The following is an 11,013-nucleotide window of genomic DNA, read 5'->3' on the forward strand; positions in this document are numbered from 1 at the left end:
GAATTTGGCTACCACTAAAAATGATTCGCGGCAACACTGTTTCTGATGCCATCGACTGCTTTGAGAAGTGCATTAAATGTAGGGTTGCCAGATTTTGAAACGGAGAAAGGAGTACATTTATATTTTCGATAGAAAAAAAGGAGTACATGACATAAAAAAAGAGTACAATTTCTTTTTTTAATTTTTTGTGCAATTTATTGTTACAAATTACCATTAATTAGGTACAAGCAAACAAAGATATCTTAGAAATCTTTTTCAAAGCAGCAATAAATGTGAAAAATAAATAAACTATATGGGTTGGCTTTCCAATAGGGACGGTTGTTAAAGAGATGGTGATCGAAGGGGGAGTGGACGTGGCACCTTTTCCGACCTTTTTGGAAAGGGCATGAACCGCCATTGACAAAAATGTTACTCCCGACCACCTAGGGCCCCTGTGGGTCCCCAGGGACCCCTTAGAAAAATTGCCAAAAGTCATAATTTTCACTTGCGTCCACTGTATTTTTTCGTAGAATTCGGTTCTCAATGACCGCCCTTATAGGAAAGTTTCCCCAACTAAAACACTAAAAACTACAGAAGAATTCCAGACTCTTATTTATTTAAGCCTTATGATTAATTTAATATTTTTCTGATTTTTATACCCGAGTGCCCTGCCCCTAAGGCCATGCTTACAGTAGTGTTTGCAACAATATGAATGGCAAAGTGCAGCGCGTAAAATAATAACCGTCGCACAGGTTTTTTTGAAAAATAAAAGGGTTCTTTATAGATTTTGTGTTTTTTTTGTTATCTTTGTAAATATTTTACTTTAATTTTATTAATTGGTTTTAAAATTTTAATCCTGATTTGCGTTTGCCAGCTTTGGGAGATAAGTACCTACATGCGGCACGAACCTTTTTTTCAGGTGTATTTTTTCTTAGATTTTGTATAAAAAAAAGGAAAAAAACCTGTATAGGGTTGGTCGAATGAATGCCCTCCTAGTCACCAGTTTCGAGTCTTTTCGATTGCTGAGTCTGAGGCCTTATGTTGGACAAAAGACGGAGTATAAAGGACCCAAATGGGGGAAATTAGCCTATGGTTACAGAAGATATGTAATAAAGTAACCGACGAAGACTTGCGCTTTTCTTCCAAAGTGGTTACCGCCGGTAAACCCAAATGAAGGTTTCAATTTAAAAACAAATTAATAAAATTGAAGTAAAATCTGTGGATAATTAACACTAAACTACTTTTTCGCAAAATCTATAAAGGCCCCTTTTATTTTTCAAAAAAAAAAAAACTGTGCAACAGATATTATTTTACACCCTGTATATGATAAAATATTAATAGCTGGAAAAAGGAGTAAAAAAGAAGTACAAAGCTAATAAAGGAGTACATTTCCAGACATTTTTTTTGGGGAGTACAAGGGAGTACATTGCAATAAAAAGGAGTACGTTTACTCCCAAAAGCAGTACGTCTGGCAACCCTAATTAAATGGTCTGAAGAAAATAATGTGGAGCAGAACCAAATATTTTTATTTAGGAGCTTGCATCAAAAAGCAATCGATCTCAAGATGTATCGTCCTCAAAAACAATGGAGCATATCAGACTTCTTTTCGACGAAATAAAACCACCGAAAACCTGAAAATTTTTGTGTGGAGCTCTAGATTTAGGTCTTTGACTATGTTTTTTCTTTATATTATAACCTATGTATGTATGGAGTTTTTGATAAATGAACCCTGCAAAAAATTGTGCGACTAATATCTAAAGAGAGTATTCCGAGATTACTCTCAATCGGGTACAATTGGGCATTAATTAGTCCCAGCTAGTCTCATACGGGTACTAATGGAGGTCAATTAGTCTCGACTCATCCCTTATGGGTATAACTGAAGATCAATTAGTCCCCAACTCATCTCTAACGGGTACTCTTAACGATTTAATGATATGTACGCACTTAGTCAATGAAATTTCATGTGCGGCGTTGGCACACAGAGAGGGTATTCGCCTAACAAAACTGAGCACCCCGGTTCGAATCTCAGCTGGCGCAAATTTTTATTTTTATTTTTTAAAAGTGAATAGTCGCTTTTTATACCCATTCGGGTATAAAGGTGAACAATTAATCTCTTCATAGGACATGCTCGAACAAAAGCGATCAGTTCATTCCATATAAAGAGATCAAAAGTGGTATTAGTCGCATGCTCCTTTGCGATTGCTCCCGGAGTCATCCCGGATTAGTCCCATTTTTTGCAGGGTAATGAATAAATCTTGTTACTAAGCGTATATACATACATATCTGTGTATGTATTTATGTACATAATTTTTGTTTTCGATATAACGAATTTTCAGTTTAACGAACGGTCCTGACGTTATATCATTCGTTATATTGGAGCACCACTGAACAAACAGTTAAGTACAAAGGTACAAGCAAATGGAAAACGGTACGGACGCGACAAAAAATTACCTTTTTACCTACCTTTTATTAGCTCGGGATGTAACTATGTAATATTGATGTGCCTAAAAGATGCAGCGATTTCTATTATCAGGTTACATACCTGATGACAGTACGAATGGAAATTATAATAGCGAGGTTTTAGTTTTTTAAGCTATAATTTTTTGGGATATGCCCATATGTAACTATATGGTTTCAAGCATTACTCATGCTTATATGTACATATGTATGTATTCCATTGGACCAGCCGTGCCCAGCGCAGGGCACTTGCCTATTGAATTCTGCCAGCGCAGGGCACTTGCTTATGGAGTTCTGCCGGCGTTGGGCATGCCTGCATTGGACGAACTGCCTCCACAGCTGACGCCATCGTCGCTGCAAAATTTCGCAGCATTCTAGTGCGTAGAAACGTCGACATCAAGCGGCTCAACAAAGCGTCGCGACGTGTTAAACAAATTGAGCTGAGCAATAAAGAACACAAATTCGCGACGTAACTACTTTGATGAATAAACAGCTTTGAACTTGAACTACACGTGGAGGCAATGCAACGGTTTTCAGATGCACGCTACTCAAAGTGCATTCGTGCTTAACGCCAATGCAGTTTCCTCTTGGAGGCAATGTGCGAGTTTTCGGGAACCGAATTGCATGAAATGCATACGAAGTGCAATGCGTTTTATGCATATGTACATACTTATGTACATTAGGGGTATTCTCTGAGTCTTGCAAAGCCCTTGTACGGTGCACGGATTGCACGGTTTGCAAAGCTGTCCCATACGAAAACCGGTTTTTACCGTGCAATCTGTGCACCATGCAAGGGCTTTGCAAGACTCAGATAATACCCCTATTGTATGCAGACATTGCATACAGTGTTGCCACTATTGGTCTCTTCCGACCAAATTTGGTCGTTTCTTTTTCATTTGGTAGGTTGGTCGGCAAAGTAAGAATTTGGTTGGATAGTTGAATTAAGTTATTCAATTCCTAATTAAAAAAATACATAGGGATAAATCGATACCATCAAGGTATTACTCAAATCAGTACTTGTACTTGTATCAAGCAAGGTATCGATACCTACTCCGTATCGGAAAGGTATCGAGTACTTGTACATAGAGCGACGATTTTGCAAATTTTTGAAGGTTATTGAATTTTTTTCACAAAAAATATGTATTTTTACAAGATTATTTATCTTCTAATATTTTTTCATACAAAAACAATAGGATACACTTTTTACCAGATTAATATATAAAGTTTTTTCATATAAAGTAAGTTTGAGAAAATAACTCCTTTTTTGTTATATTAACTCCTTTTTTGTTATATTTGCCCAAAAAATCAACTTTTCCAAATGTTTTCCTGAAAGGCGAGATTTTGATATACGGGCATGTTCTGAAATTCAAAACTTTGAACTCGACTCGATTTGCCAAATATTTTTTAATTGTATCTGATGAAAAGAGTGAATAATCTAATTGAAAACCGTAAAAGAAGCAGCAGCGATATGAAATAAATCATTTTAATGGGAGACTTGTAAATTTTTGGTTAAAAACCATCGAGAAAATTATCGAAATCGAGTCGATTTCAAATTTTCGAATTTTAGAACATGCCTGATAGTTGTACCTGTTTTTTTAGAAAAGCCTCTAGCAAGGGACAGATAACCCAACAACCGTTATGTATAGACGGGCTTGCTTATATAGCTGCGGAAATGTAGTGCGCATATCTTCCCATTCCTCTAATGGGTTGCTTTTCAAAAAAGATGCTGAAGCATAATAGGGGTATTCTCTGAGTCTTGCAAAGCCCTTGCACGGTGCACGGATTGCACAGTTTGCAAAGCTGTCCCATACGAAAACCGGTTTTAACCGTGCAATCCGTGCAATCTGTGCCCCATGCAAGGGCTTTGCAAGACTCAGAGAATACCCCTAATAAGTTTTGCGCTTCCGATACAAGTACTCTTTTTCGATCCCTACTTGGATCGCAGTAAAAAGTATCGAGTAAAAAACTACTTGGTAAATTGAGAAAAGAATCGAGTATGTACTCGGATTTACTTGTATCGATTTATCCCTAAAAATACATATTTCAAACATAATTTTGCATATAAATATTTGCCAATTGTACCTTTTAAAATTTGCCAATCCTCTTAAAAATAAAGCTGGGATCACACGATTTGTACATTTGGCTAAAAATTTGTCAAATTCATAGACAAATCATGTGAACGCTAAATTACATTTGTCATTTATCAGAAAAGCTAAATATTTGCCTTCTTGTGGCAAATGAAAAACAACCCTGGCGGCCAAATCGTGTGAACGCAATGCTGCTACATAAGCCAAATAAAAATTACGCATATGACAAATATCTGATTTGCCACTTGATGACAAAGGCCAGTGACAAATATACAAATATTGTTGAGCGGTATTGCCATTTCGTGCTTGTGAATTTTCCAAATTTGGTAAAATTTTATCACTACATATTATAAAACAAAGTCACTTTTTCTGTCCCTATGTCCCCTTAAATGCTTAAATCTTGAAAACTAAGCAACGGATTTTGATGCGGTTTTTTTTAATAGATAGATTGGTTGAAGAGGAAGGTTTATGTCATTATAATGTGAAGAAATATATAAAGGGGGCGTGGCAATCCGACAAAATGTGGTAAAAACCCATACATTTTTTGTTTACACAGCCATAAATCATAAAAGAATCCACCGATTAAAATGAAACTTACTTGAAGTTAAACTTTGAAATATTTACTTTCGTTCTGCATCAAAAAAAATAGTTGATTCATATCTTATTTAACCAAAATTGTTTAAACAAAAGCAGCACTTTTTCCAAAAAAAGCTGTTTGTGTGTTTGTTCGCTGTCAACCGAATGAAACATTAGAAGTTATGCGGGAATCTCACCCCACCTCATTCATGTTGAATTAGATCGTATGGTGAAAGAACTCGGTACGTATGTATGTAAGTACATATGTACGAATCTCTCGCATAATTAAATTTCGGACGTATGTATGTATGTATGTATGTATTTTCAATTCATGTCTTTATTGCCGTACTGAATTCCATTGCATTGAGGGTTTTTATACAGAAAACCCAAATTTGAAAAATTTTTAGTTGTGAGTGTTTTTTCAGCGAAATAAACCGCTCTGTTCACGTTCTATATTAATAAATCGCACATAATTAAAATACAGTTTTTGAATAGTTTTTATTGATTCGGAGCGCGCGTTAGATATTCCAAAGATAGCAGGAAATCTTCATGGTATAAAGAAAGGGGAACTGTTTTACTCCAAATGTAACGCGTGCGGGCCACGGGCAGTAATGAATAAATCAAAACTACGGGATCGATTTTAATCATTTTTTCAGTGAGTGACATAGGCCTTATATTTTATTTCCGTGCGAAGCCGGGGCGGGTTGCTAGTATTTAATAAAATATTCCTATCCGAAAACTACCGAAAAATATCACGTTATTTTAAAACAATAATTTTAAAACATTTGCTCAACTGAACATTTGAAAACATGTAAATATACGTATTCGACAGTAGCTGAGTGTGCCAGAGAAGCGTGCGACTATTTGTAAGCTTTCATGAGGTCCCAGGTTCTTATGCCGGCAGGAGAACATATTAAAAAGTATTTATAAAAGTATAGTTAATTTCTGAGTATAATTAACTATGAAAAAGCATATGTGAAGTTCAGAATGAAAAATTTCAGAAAACCAACCGGAAAATTATTCGTTTCACAACCCCTCGTGACACTTGACTATTCACCTTTCTTTCAGTTTTCGCATCTCTTTCCGAAGTTTTTGCAGGCTATACACATATACATACATGCATATCGTCGTAAAAAGTACAAAACCGCGTATCGTCATTCTGCAAAATCGCGTAACTGACATTTTCTGCCAAAAATTGGATTTGCTTACACAAGCTGTTGGCTTAATCCTTATCCATTCGTCCTGAAATATACTATCCAGAAATGCGATTGCTTTATAAAAAGAGAACCATTTTGAAATGTGAGTGTTTTTACTATCTAGATAATAATTTAAGCAACCTCACATAGGCGGCTTTGCATTTTGTTGATACGCGATTTTGTACTTTAAACGACGATATACAGATTATTAAAGACGATCTAAATTACACTGTGTGAAAAAAAAATTTTATATAGTTTTTTCGAGGTTCACACTTGTTGTAGGTCTATTCAAGCAGTAAAATCTGCATACTCATAGTTTTAAATACACCCTCAAAATCTGGGCTTAAGGTCAAAAACCGCGTTTTTCACAGGGTGACGCACAGGTATACTTGCTCGTAACTTTATTTCTGTTTACCCGGTGAAAAATACGTATATATGTATGTGATTCAAGATAAGACATTTCGCTTCTTACAACAATGTTTAAATTGATAATTTATCTTAAGAAATTGTAAAGGAGTCAGTGATCGGACTTGAAAAAATTTGTGTGCTATAATCTGGAAAAAAATGTGGTAGATCTCAGGTTTTGGATCAAACTTTGTACAAAAATTAAAAAAAAAAAAAATCTGCAAGGTTTCACCTAAATTGCAAACATTTTAATTAGAATCTAAAACAAAATTAATTTTAGTATAATAAAGTGCAAGATTGAAGCTGATAAAAATTGCGTGGAGTTTTGGCAACTTTTTTCCTTGACAGTTTCGGACATATGTATTTTGAAAGATTTCTGCAACCTTGCGGAGTGTTTTTCTTTTTATCACATCATGATGTAGCGAACAAATGTGGCTCGTTCCAGAAATGCTACTTGGGATTTGCTGATTTTGAAAATTTTCTCAAGTAAAAGTAAACAACGCTTTAGAAATTTGAGATGCACTGAAATTTGCTGATCCTTTCACAAAAATCGCCGGTTTTTATCATTTTCGCTATTAATTCTTTTTATAAATCATATATTTTGCAATTTAACACAATAAAACCACGTTTGATGTCGAAAAATTGAATATTGAGAAAATTTACTCTTTTACAGTTTATTTTATCCTCCCATTCTGCCTGTTGTTAGTGTTTAGTGTTGGACAATTTTTGCTCTTAAAATTAAGAAAATTATGTTGAGCAAAAATAAAGCTACTCAAAACGCGAATATGTGGTAGATTTCAGACCTTGTGTGGTAGATGCGGTAGATGCTCAAAAAAGTGGCAGATCTACAACAATGTGGTAGAAGTTCGATCACTGCAAGGAATCTGACAGAGTATATGCAAACTTTTAATTTTTAACATTTTTTCATTTTAAATTACGACTTGTCCGACTATTTTGTTTACTAGTATACATACATAGGGTGCCCATCGAATTTTTATTTATTTTTTTATTTCATGGCCCTAATCCCTAATTTGCTTTATGAGAAATATTATTGCTTATTTTTATAGGTTTTTTAAAAATCGCGACTTCTCATTTTAGGTCAGAAAATATGATTTTGTAGATTTATCAGTTTGATTGTACTATATATTTTCTAATTCTTGAAATAAGAAATCGTCAAAACTTAAAAAAATAAGAAAATATAATTTTTTTTAATTTGCTCAATGAAAATCCCAACAATTCAAGTATGACAATAGATTATTATACATCGTTTTAAAGGCCTCTTCTCACAACATGTTCGATCTTTAAAATTTAATAAAAAATAGTAATTCAAAACTGATAAATGTACAAAACCGCGTTTTCTAGCTTAAAATGAAATTAAATGAGAGGTATATTTAAAATTTTTGTTTCTTAGTTTTTTGAGGTGCTACCCCCTGAAATTTTTACATATAAGGAGAAAATATTTATCATTCAATATAGACTCAATTGACCCAGATTAACCCATGTCACAAACGTGTTGGAATAATGAACCATGTATCGTGGTTCTGTGCGTTTTTATCTACTTTCTCGTACATGGAAAAAGTCCTAAATATACAATGTATATTATACATACATATTTTAAAGGAACGAAATCAAACTTATTTTTAACCGACTTCACAAAAAGGCGAAGGCTATCAATTATCAATCCGTCGGAATATTTTTTTACGTATTTTACCGCATAACTTTGGACCAGCGTTGTCACAGACACATTTTTTTTGCTACCAAAATTTCCTACCAAAGCCAACCAAAACCTACCTATTTTTTTGAGTTTTAATATATTTTTTTTCAATGTCAAATTTTTTAAAAACATAGATAACATAACATTTAGTAAAACGAAAACACAGCTAGTATAGTACAATAAAACAAATTAACTGCGTACCTATAACGATTCATTTTACTGTACATACATACATATCGTCATTAGATACGAATGAAGACGCGAGCTCAAAAGTTGACAGCGAAAAAAGACGCGTAAAAAATTTCGGCGAAGAAGAATTCTTAGGGCCGGTTACTCAATATCTGGTTAACACTAATCTTCGGTTAAACATCTTTATCGAAGTGTTCGACACCATGCATAACACAGGGAGTTGGTAACGTCGATAACTATGTTTAATCGTAGTAACCGGCCCTTAACATAGGCGAGGGCAAAGAAAGACACGTTAACCTCTTTGACGGCGAAGAAAAATGAAGAAGACTTATTATCGCAGTCAACTATGTTTGCGAGTATACGAATTCCCAAAGAGTTTTTTTTCCGGAATGATGTTGAATCCATGTTTACGCGTCTTTTTTCACAAATTTTTTTCACGCATCCTTTTTCGCCGTCAAAACACTTGATCGTCTTTATTCGTGTCAAGTGACTATATTATTATTATTACGTCGGAGATACCCGCTTTGCGACCTAAGAAGATATATTGTGCTAAATCCTAATTGTAAGAGCTCCAACCTTAGGCTATTTAAAAACTCAGCACTTTGGATAAAAATTTTAGATGGAGAAGACAATCCTTCCCCAAAGTGCATCAATCTACTATTCATGCTCCGTGGACAGGCACATAGAATATACTCTGGGGTTTCCTTAAACGGCCCACAAAACCTACATCAGTCTCTACAGAAAGATGCTTTAATTCAATCGGTACGTTAACTTGCAGTGTGCTGTCAGGCAGCCAGTAAGAGTTTTAAGTTCAAGGTATCTTTCGGAGTTCCTCCAGAAAAATTATGAATCTCTTTGATTGTCTTATTCCCTTCGACTTCCGCCAGTGTGCAGAAATTTCCAGCTAGCTCCTAAGTAGGTTTGCAGTGTATCCTTTAGATGTACCGGAGAAAGGCTCGGAACCATGCAAACCCATTTGGGCTCCACTCTTTGCAAGACAGTCAGCCGTTTCTTTGCTTTCAAACCCTTCATGTCCCTGAACCCTCCACAGCGGTACGCAATTGTGGGCTCCCAGGTGGTTCAGGAGTTCACAAGCCTTGATGCCGTTTAAAAGACTCTAAGGTTTCTAAAGCTGCCAGAATATCTTACATAATATTTATTCTGGCCTAATTTGCCTTCTACGAAAAAATTCGTGAACACAGACTTCGACTGCGAAGACCTCCGCACAGAATACTGTTGGGTACAAGCCCATTGACAGACTTTCCTGGAATCTTGGTCCAAGTACCCCATAAAGTATATATGGATGTTCGTATTGTATATTGGCAATAATAAGGGTATACGTTTGTACTGAGGAATCATGTGTACGCACCGGTGAATTATTAAGGTAAAAAAAATTGCTAAAATGTTTGGAGATACATATTTTCTATTTTTCTCAAGTAACTATTACTCGTAGCTCCGAAACCTACCAAAATTAAATCAAGCCTACCAACCTTCCAAATGGAAAAAAAACTACCAGTTTTGGTAGGAAAAGCCACTGCTTTGGATCACGTTAACCGATTTCTATAATTCTTTTTTTTTTAAAGGTGGTCCCACACTAATTTGGTTTAAATCCGATCATTGGATCATGAAGAAATTAACGATAATCTTACATTTGTATATGAGCATTGAAGTCGGTTTTGTTTTTTTTGCTTAAAAATTAGTTGTCCATTTATTTATGAATGATGAGGTGAACAGAAATAATTTTGTTTTGTACAATAGTAACCGTGCAAAGGCCGCTAATAATTTAACTAGCCAAAGGCAGCACTGACGCAAAGTGATACTGTCATTATCTCAACTTCGACCCATTTGTGGCACGGGTTAGACTAGATTAATTTAGCCAAAATTTTTAGGGAATTACTTTTTCAATAGAGGTAACCGTTTTTAGGGGTAGCACCCGCAAATTTCCGATTTTCAAAAATAAGGGCCACTTTAATGTACATATATAAGAACGAAGCCGTAAGCAGTTTTGTTTTTAATTAGCTATAAATTTTGAAAATGAATTACGGTTTGGCTGAGACATTCGACTTTGACCAATATGTTCTGCACTTTTTCTAGTACTAAAATTTAAGTGAGATATCACATTCTTCTTCTTCTTCTTTGGCGCTGTAACCGCCTAAGCGATTTTGGCCGAGTTCAGAAAAGCACGCCAGTCGTTTCTCCTCTGTGCCAACTGACGCCAATTGGAAACGCCAAGTGAAGCCAAGTCCTTCTCCACCTGATCTTTCCATCGCAGTGGGGGCCTCCCTCTTCCTCTGCTACCACCAGCGGGTTCCGAGTTGAATACTTTCAGAGCTGGAGCGTCGGTGTCCATTCGAACGACATGACCAAGCCAGCGGAGCCGCTGTATTTTAATTCGCTGCACTATGTCCAT

The sequence above is a fragment of the Rhagoletis zephyria genome, unplaced genomic scaffold (assembly GCF_001687245.7).
Source record: "Rhagoletis zephyria isolate East Lansing unplaced genomic scaffold, Rhagoletis_zephyria_1.1 Rzeph_scaffold_00288, whole genome shotgun sequence".
Taxonomy (NCBI): Eukaryota; Metazoa; Arthropoda; class Insecta; order Diptera; family Tephritidae; genus Rhagoletis; species Rhagoletis zephyria.